The sequence below is a fragment of the Choloepus didactylus genome, chromosome 16, assembly GCF_015220235.1.
Source record: "Choloepus didactylus isolate mChoDid1 chromosome 16, mChoDid1.pri, whole genome shotgun sequence".
Lineage (NCBI taxonomy): Eukaryota > Metazoa > Chordata > Mammalia > Pilosa > Megalonychidae > Choloepus > Choloepus didactylus.
The window spans coordinates 215,968-225,870 of record NC_051322.1 but is presented as its reverse complement, the minus strand read 5'-3'; positions in this window follow the sequence as shown (position 1 = coordinate 225,870).

Sequence of the window (9,903 nt, the reverse complement as noted above, 5' to 3'; positions counted from 1 at the left end):
GGGGAGACTGTCAGGGCATGAAGAGTTTCAGGAAGTGGGGGGAGTGGTCCCTAGTTGCAAATGAAAGAGAAGTCCAGAAAGATAAGGACTCATATCTGTTGTTTAGTTCAACAAATAGGTCGTCACTGGTGACTGAGGAGTTTCTGCAAAGTAGCAGAGGGCGTGAGACAGCACAAAGATGAGGGGTGAAAGGGAGCAGAGAGGTAGACACAGTGATTGTTCTTTTGAGAAGTGTGATAAAACGGGATGAGGTATATGAGAAGACCCCAGTCTGGATCAAGGGCAGGTCTGCTTAGGGGAGACTGGAAGGCTTTAACTTTACTTTTCATCACACCCATAATTTCCCAAAGAATGACATATGAGATTACCATACCCATTTACCATGTAACGGATAGTCATCAGTATAAACAAAGGGTGAACTTTCCTTCTGTTATGACTCATATTCCTATAGGAAAAAAACCAAAGAAACTATGGTCAAGCAACATCAGCCCAGCAATGAACAGGGTTATTTAATTAATTCAGACATTTATTTAGTGCATTGAAAAAAATTACTGGGCTAACCTGAGTGGAGGCACCAGCAGAGAAGGAGAAGCTGACATTACAGCAGCAGGGACTACTAGTACAATGAGATTCTGGGGAGGGCAAGAGGGCAAGAGGACAAGCTTCATGGCACATGTGGACGGATGGACTGGCCTTTAACGTGGCACATGCTTCATCCCCTGACACTAGAAACAAGGTCAGAAAGAATGTTGAAGTAGGTAGGGATGTATTTAGGGAGTGGGGAGATTGAGGGGGAGCAAGTCTGATGGATTTGCCTTTCTGGTTGAAGGAAGCGACATGGTTTTCTGGTGAAAAAGAAAATCCGAGAGGGGCAGGTATGGCCCAGAGAGCTTCAATCAAGTGGAAAAGGTCTGAGACAGTCATTAAGGAGGGTGGGGAGATGAGAGAAGACTGGAAAACATTTTAAGAGTAGGTGTCTGCCTGCATGCCTTACCTCTCTTACTAGATGGTAAGCTTCCTGAGGGCAGGGTTGTCCTTCCTTCCCTACCATGTGTCAGTGCCTCTTCCCATGTCTAAACACAATAGGCATCCGTGTTTGTTGACTCAATGGATAAAAAGCCATAGCCATTTTGAAAGCGCCTACTCCATGTTTTTACCCATTTTGAGAAATAAAATAATTATTTCACTTAAAAAAAATCTGGGCAAATTTGTACTGTTAGGTCACTAGAGAGGTCATACAGATGTATACAATTAACCCTCTCCCTTCAAAACATGGTGTAGATCTCACTTAAAAATAGAGCTCTCAAGAAAAGATGTGACATTGATTTTCTCAGAAAAAGAATTCTTAAGTCAGGAGACCCTACCTCGTCAGTTCACCAAAAGATGTCAATTCTGGCACACTTGTCAAAGTTCTGATATCAAAAGTTCTGTTCTCCAATGGCAAGTTAGGATTCTCTCCATAACTCTTTTCCTATTGGCTCTGGGATGTGGGCGGGGCTACTCATGTCTGTTGCTGCCATTAGCCCCACCCCCATTCCATGCAAATGAAGTCAAGCTATGATGAGCCCATGTGATTGGTCACATGGTTGAAGTCACCGCCTCCCCGCCCCTTTAGTGATGTCATCACCAAACCAAACTCTCACGAGAGTTTGAGCAGATGCAGCTGAGGGGCTGACAGAGAGTTCGGTGGGCTGGGGGGTGGTCAGGGGCAGGGGGCACCAACAGGTGAGTGCCCCACTTCCACCTGGGAGCCTGCAGCCCAGCTTTGGCCAGGGGTCCCAGGGGTATGTGTGGAAGTGCCCAGGTGGCCCAATGCACACTCCCTTCCCATTGGCTGGCCGCACCAGCATGCAAATGAGGGTTCACGTCACTTCCTGAGGTAAATCGAGCGCCATTTTCTCTTTCTGGCTGCGCCGGGAGGAGGGGTCGGCGCCGCGGGGATGGGCTCGCGCTGAGGCGAGGGTCCCGCGCGAGGGGCTCGGCGGGGCGGGGGGCGGGCGCCGGGCGGAGGCCGTGTGCGGCCGCGAGGCGGCGGCGGGGACGCGGGCGACGTTGGCTCCTCAGGCGCCGAGCGGTAGGTACGCGGCCGCGGAGCATCTGCGCGGGCTCCGCGCCGCCGGCCTCGCCCGGAAAGTTTCTGCGGGCGTCGCCCGCTCCTCCCCGGCCTCGGCTCTCTCCTCCCGCGGCGGGTCGCCGCCGTGCGTCCGTGCCGGGAATTCCGGAAACGTTCGCCGGTCGCGGGGTTCGCGGCCGGAGCAGCCCGGGCCCCTCGCCGCCGTCACGTGACCGTGGCCGCGCTGTTCCCGGCGGGGGCCGCGGGGCCGCGCGTTGGCGCCTCCGGGGCGTGGGGCGGGCGCGGGCGGCCTCCCGCAGGACACACCTCCCGGCCGCGCCACGGCCGCGCTCGTTCGGCGCGGACCCGCGGGCCGGAGCCGAGCCCTGGCTTGCGCGGGGAGGACCAGGTGTAGCCGGGGAGGGGGGCCGCGCCGAGGTCCGCCGGCCATCCTCCTGCAGAAGGAAAGCCCGTGCGAAGCTCGGCTGGTGGCGCGACCCTCGTCCTGCACCTTCGAGGTTTCCAGGAGAACCGATGTGCACATGGCGACTTTGGAATTTTAACTTTCCATCTCCCACACCTGGTGGAGCTGAATTGACTCTATTTGCAAAATTTCTACTCACAGTTGGCTTTGGAACGCCCCAAACAGTAACTGTCAGTTCAAATATTGCACAGTTTCCGAATAAGTAATTAAACATTGTCGGTGTTTCCTTTCAATTGGAACAGGAGACTTGCCTTGAAACTCATTGGAATTGAAGGGAATGGGTAGCCAGGGACGCTTGAGACCCTGAGGAATTGACAGTATTTCTTTACGGGGAGTGGGGGGCAGATGCGGGAGGAATCTCACTGGAAAGGAGATAAATTGCAAGTGCAATTTAAGATAAATTGTAATGCAGACTGGCAAGTGTTATAGCAAGTATTAATGAAGTGCTGTGGGTATCGTCAAAGATGGAGCAATTAAGATTGTTAGAGGGTTCACAGACAGGTTTTATCAAATAAGGGACTTGGCCAAGTCTGGGTGGGAGTTGGAGGTGTGGGGAGCATTTGTGGGAGAGGACAACATGTGAAAAGGTAGGGGTTGTGAAAAGTACGTGTTCATCTTTGGTTGGAGGTCAAATAAAGTATGTGTAGGTTATTTAGAGATGTTATTGTGGAGTTGGTCATGTGATGAATATATTTTCGATTAGAGTTGGTACTTTATTCTGAAGACAGCAGTGAGCCAATGGTCTATAAGCATGGAGGTGACAGAGAGCTGCATTTAGAAAGGTGGGTGGTGCTCCTCTGGGGGATGGACAGGAGTGGGGAGGAGCCAAGAGACTCATTGCAGTTGTCTGGTTGAGAGAGTAAGAGTTCCAGGGCTGAATTTAGCGCATGTCTGATAGGAATGGATTGATTATGGGGCATATGAGTGGACTTACGTATTAGAAGATTTTTAACTGAAGAGATCCTGACATCTATTAAATTTAAACCCAAGGTTGCAGTATGATGTTGGCGAATTTATGATGGCAGTCTCTTTGGATACTGAAAGGTGGCTGATGGCCAGCCTATATGGCCACGTGGCTGGGAAGGTCTTTGAGCCCGGACCTTCTGATTCTTGCTTTCTTGGGTGGCACAACTAATGCATCATGTGTTCTCTAAGGTGCTTAAAAGAATTTTTTTAAAAAAGCCTTGTATTCCAACAGTAGGGACATTTCATTTAGATTTTGGCGTTAGATCATTATTTGGGTGCATTATGTGTGTTAACTCATTCATCATCACAACTGCCTTATGAGCTAGGTCTTAACTCTCTCTGTTACAGATGAGGAAACTGAGGTCCAGAGAGTTTGAGTAACTTGCTCAAGATCACACAGCCAGTAAATGGTACAGCTGATTTGAACCCAGGCAGTACAGCTCTAGAATCCTTGCTGGTAATCATTGTGCTTTGCTGCCTCTTGAGTGGAATTCTTTTAGAATTTAGGTTTCACAGGAACTAAAAAGAAAGTTCTGGGGCTTCAAAAAGTGCTTTTATTACTTGAATGACTATTTTTTGGAGGATGTTTTTTCTGTAATGGAGTATTTTTAAGTGATCATGATACTAAGAAACAACAAAAGAAACCCTTGGGAAATAATTTCTCATGTACAGCAGTGGAATTCTGTGGAAGTCCCATGTCTACTGCACACTAAGATTAAAAGTGGATTACCGTGAATTGTGGTTGATAGGTAGTGCATGATAAAGAAGCAGAGTTGGCTGCTTTACCCTGTTGTTTCCTAATGGTGGATATACACAGTTTACTGAATACTAAGAATATATGGGGAATAGCATCCAAGGAGGATCTATAAATATGAAAACTTTGAACTCCTTGTAGTTAATTAATCCGCTGGGCATTTTGTAGAGAAAGACACAAAATGTGTGTAATTCTGTGTAATATCGTGTTAGATATTGTACTGTGTAATATCATATGTTTGAGTGGGTAAATTTGGTAAAAGCGTCTGATTCCCTTTCCCAAAGTGATTGGCAATAGTAGACCAGGAGTCTGGGGAGAATTGTCTTAAGGTTATGGAATTTACGTTATTTATCTGTTTGATCTTCTGTTATCCTCAGTTGGTTTCCCTAAAGCAGTCAGCAAACTTAAAAACAAAAACAAACTCTGTGCTTGTATTGGGGAGCCAGGGCCACAATAACAGTGATGAGGGAATGGGGCCACATATATTTGAGTAAAAAGCCCCAGTTCTCCAAATTCAGGAAAAAAAGAAGAGTGACAGCTCCTTGGCCCTCATCACAAAACTTGAGCAGGTGCCTAGAGAACTGTTTAAAATTGCAGGGTCATGGACAGCTGCTTCTCAGTACCCCTCTGAGATTCAGCCAGTCAGCAGCAGCCTCCATTATCCATGCTTGTGAAAATCAACCAGTCCCAAATACTCCTACTCCTGAAAGTCCACCAGTACCAGCACTTCATGCTTCTCAAACCCTGTCATTTCAGCTCTTGCTATATAAGACTGCTCTTCACGAGCAATGAATTTATCTTTCTTGTTCCAGATACATGTGGATGCTGGTCTTTTCCTTGAACAAAGCTATTTAACAGCTAGTTTAGGAGAATGAAGAACCTCAAAGAATAGAGAAAATAGTGCAACTTTAAGGAAATGAAAACAAATCTGATAAAGCCATGTTAGAAGGCATCTAACAAAAATTTTTCTTGACCGTTTTCTCTGGCCAAAGAGCCAATCTTGACTTGAAAGTGACCTTGTGTTTAGTTTTTAAAAATTACCTCATGGGGTCCTTGTCAGTTCCTCTGTTAGATTGTAAAGTTTTGAAGGCTAGAACCTTTGATGCATTTTATTTTTTAAATTTTAGTTTTAATTTTATTATGATTTGAAACAAAATTTCCCAGTTCTACAAAGCTAAGTATCCTTAAACTTCCCCTTATGCTGAGCCCAGGATAAACTTATTTCACATAAATAAACCAATGGCAGCAACTTGTCTAAAAAGAAACTTAACCACTGTAGATCAATTTCTCAAAAACTTTGTTTCCTTATTGCCCAAGAAATTCCTTCTTCTTGCATGTTAACTCTCCCTACCCCTTTTCCAATTTGATTCCAGTCTACCTTTTTGTTTTCTTCTCTTATTATTTTCTTATTTAAGCTACTTACCTTTTGCCAAACATATTCACCCTTTTCCTTCTTGACCTAAATCATTTTTTGATGCTAAGCTATTCACCTGGAATGTCTTGAGTTCCAGTTCGCTAACCCTCCATGGCCTTCCTCTCTTTTGAACACTTTCTACATGTCTTATGGTACTTACCTTGTTGTGTTTTATATCTGTTCATTCATTTAATGAACGTTTGCTTTGTATTAACCTCTGTGATAGGTCTTAGGGATACAAAGATAATATGATTTCTGCCTTGAAGAGGGTTGGTTTACTAGGGAAATAGACATATAAGTAGATAATTGCAATGCAGTGGGATGAATGCAGTGAAAGAAGTATAAACTAGTTACTATGGGAAGCCCTTGGAGGGGCACCAAGCCTACCCTTTGGGGAGGGAGTAATGGGAAGTGAGAAAAGGGAGTACAAGAGAGGGGTGTAGAAGTGTTGTTGGCGACTCATAGAAATTGGCATTGAAAACCTTGGAAGATATTGCCAAATTGTCCTACAAACACATAGAAATTACTATTTTTCTACTTACATTCACTACACTGGTTGTTACCAATCTTTAAAAGTTTTGTCATTTTGATAGTTAAAAAGTAGCGTTTATTATTTTACCTGGCATTTCTTCAATTATTAGTGAAGTTGTGTACCCAAAATGTTTGCCCATTTGAATTTGACTTATAGGTTTGTTTTTTGTTTAAAGCTTTTATTGCTTGCTTTTTTTTTTTTTTTAATTTTTGAAACAGTTGCGGACTTACAGAAAAGTTGCAAGTACAGTGTAAAGAGCTTTTTTCCCTCAGTCATTTGTAAGTTGCCAAAGTGCCACATTACCTCCAATACTGTATATTTCCTACAAACAACATTCTTCTGTATCCACAACACACCCATCAAAATGAGAAATTAGCACTAATACATTATTGCTGTCTAATCTTCAGACTCAGTTGAATTTTTGCCATTTGTTCTAATAATGTCTTTTTTAGTAAAAGGATCTAGTTTAGAATTGCACATTGCATTCAATTTTCTTTAGTCTCCTTCAATCTGAACAGTTTCCTTAGTGTTTCCTTCCATGATGTTTATTTTTAAGGGTACAGTTTATTGATTTTTAGTAAATTTATAGAGTTGTGCAACCATTACCACAATCTAATGTTAGAACATTTCTTTTATCCCTCAAAAAATCTACCCATTTAAAGTCACTACCTATTCCTACCCTCAGACCTAGGCAACTGCTTATCTACTTTCTGTCTCTATAGATTTGTCTTTTATGGTCGTTTCAAGTAAATGGAATCAGACAATATGAAGTATTTTGCCCTTGGCTTCTTCCACTTAGCATAATGTTTTTGAGATTCATTCGTGTTGCAGCATGCAGCAGTTCTTAGTTCCTTTTTAATGCCAAGTAGTATTCCATTGTATGACTATACCGCATTTTGTTTAGCCATTCACCAGTTGATAGGCATTTGGTGTTTCTACATTTGGATTGTTTCCATGTTTCCACATTTTGTCTGTTAGGAATAATGATACCTTTATGATCTTTACACTTTTGGTTATTACAGGTTAGTTGTTTTGTACAGTGGCTCTCAATTTTTGCCTTTCTGCCAGACTTCTGTGAAGTTACTCTTTTTTCCTTAGTTATTAGTAAGCATTTTGTGGAGAGGTGCTTAAACTTTCAATTCATTTATTTATATCAGTGTAGTCTTAAGGTTATATTCAGCTGGGTTATGTTTTTGTAACTATTGCTGCATTCTTAACTACCCCAAACTTAGTGGAGTAAAACAAACATTTTATTAAGTAAGCTCAAATTCTGTTGGTCAGGAATTCACACAGGGAGTAGTGGTGATGGCTTGTTTGTCTTCCACAGTGTCTGGGGCCTCAGAGTCTGGGAGTGATCTGGTAGTGAGGGACCCAGTCCCCTTGAGGCATCTTCATCCCCTGGTCTGGAGGTTGATGTGGAACACCCCCATGTGGGCTCTGCGGGTGGGCTAGTTGGGCTTCCTCACAGCGTGGTGCCTGGATTTCAAACGTGATTGTCCCCAGATAGTGGCAGAATGTGTGGCAGTCTTTATGATCTAACCCATTACTTTTGGCATACTTTGTTGGTTGAGGCAGCCTTAAAGTCCTGCCCATCAAGGGGAAGGGGAAACATACCACCATTTTGGGTTGGAACGTCAAGGTCATGTGTAAAAAGAGCATGTGGGAAAGGGGGATACTGTTCCGTTTTTGGAAAATTCAATCTGCCACAGGTTAGAATCTGGTACTGTCATTTATTTTTAATGCTCAAGTTGTCTCTTATTTGGCCTGTGTCTTTTCTTTTTTGTCTCTTATTTGGCAAGGTCTTTTCTTTTCAACTTGGTTTCTTCTGTGTCCTTTTGACATGTCTCCTCATTCTTTGAGCAACTTCCTTATTTACTGGCACAAGATGTTTACGGTTCATCTTGCCTTTTCCATGTTCCAGCCCTAGAATCAGCCATTTTTGTAAATATCCTTGGTTTCTTTTAATGAAAAGTGGTACTTAGAACCTTGGGCCCTAGAGCATTCACTGTTTCTGGGTCTACTGCTCTGGAGCTCTCAGTGGACAGAGCTATGGAATATATGTATATACACACACGTGCACATTTGCAGTGATGTGTGTATCTGTATCTCCGTAGATACTGAAAGCATCAGGGTCACACCAGTACTTCCTATTCCAGTGTAGTACCACAGGGTGTATTTTAATTTTATGCCTTTTCCTGTATTTTTAAAAACAGTTTTATTGAGATATAATTCATATACCATACAATTCACCCACTTACAGTATACAATCCAGTGGCTTTTAGTGTATTCTCAGAGTTGTGTAACCATTACCACAATCAGTTTTAGAACATTGTTATTCCATAAAAGAAGCCCTGCACCCCTTAGCCAACACCCTCCAATCCCCCTATCCTCCCCAACCTAAGGCAGTCACTAATCTTTCTGTCTCTGTAGATTTGCCTAATCTGGATATTTTGCATAAATGGAATCATACAATGTGTGGTCCTTTGTGACTGGCTTCTTTCACGTTACATGTTTCCAAAATTCACTCACATTGTAGCATGTAATAGTACTTCATTCCTTTTATTGTAGAATAAAATTCCATTGGGTGGACATACCACATTTTGTTTATCCATTCAGTTGATGGACACTTAGGTTGTTTATACTCTTTGGCTGTTATGAATAATGCTGCTGTGAACATATTAACACATTTTTGTGTGAATATATATTTTCATTTTTCTTGAATGTATACCAATGAGTGAAATCACTGGTTCATATGGTAGCTATGTGTATAATCTTTTGAGAAACTGCCAGACTGTTGTACAAACTGGCTGCATCATTTTACATTTCCCCACTAGCAACATATGAAAGTTCCAATTTCTCCACAGCTTTACCAACACTTATTTTCCATTTTTTAAAAAAATTATAGCTATATTAGTGGGTATGATGTATATCATATTGTGGTTTTGATTTGCATTTTCCTAATGGCTAATGACATTGAGCATCTTTTCATGTGATTATTGGCCATTTGCATATCTTCTTTGGAGAAACGTCTGTTCAGATCTTTTGGCCATTTTAAAATTGGGTTATTTATCTTTTAATTATTGAGTTATAAGAGTTCTGTATACATTCCTATAAGTCCCTTATGAGAAATATAATTTGCAAATATTTTCTCTCATTCTGTGGGTTGTCTTTTCACTTTCTTGATGGTATCCTTTGGAACACACAAGTTTTTAATTTTAATGAAGTTTAATTTATGTTTTTTTCTTTTGTGGTTTGTGTTTTTGGTGTCTTTTAAGAAGACTTTGCCTAACCCAAGGTCATGAAGGTTTGCTAATGTGTTTTCTTTTGAGCGTTTTATGGTGGTTTGCTCTTACATTTAGGTCTGATCCATTTGGAGTTCGTTTTTGCGTATGTGTAAGGAGTCCAACTTCATGTGCATATATAGTTTTCCCAGCATCATTTGTTGAAAATTAATACTCTATTCTTAGTTGTTTACCAACCCTGTAAAAAATACATTTTTGTATGTACATACTTACTATGATTTGGTTTTTCTTTCCTTTTAAGGAAAGTCTCAAACATGTTTCAAATTCCTGTGGAAAATCTTGACAGCATCAGGAAGGTGCGAAAAAAGGTGAAAAGCATTCTTGTGGATATTGGACTCGACAGCTGTAAGGAGTTACTGAAGGTAAGAGTGCACTAGTAACAGGTTGAGGAGACAGTA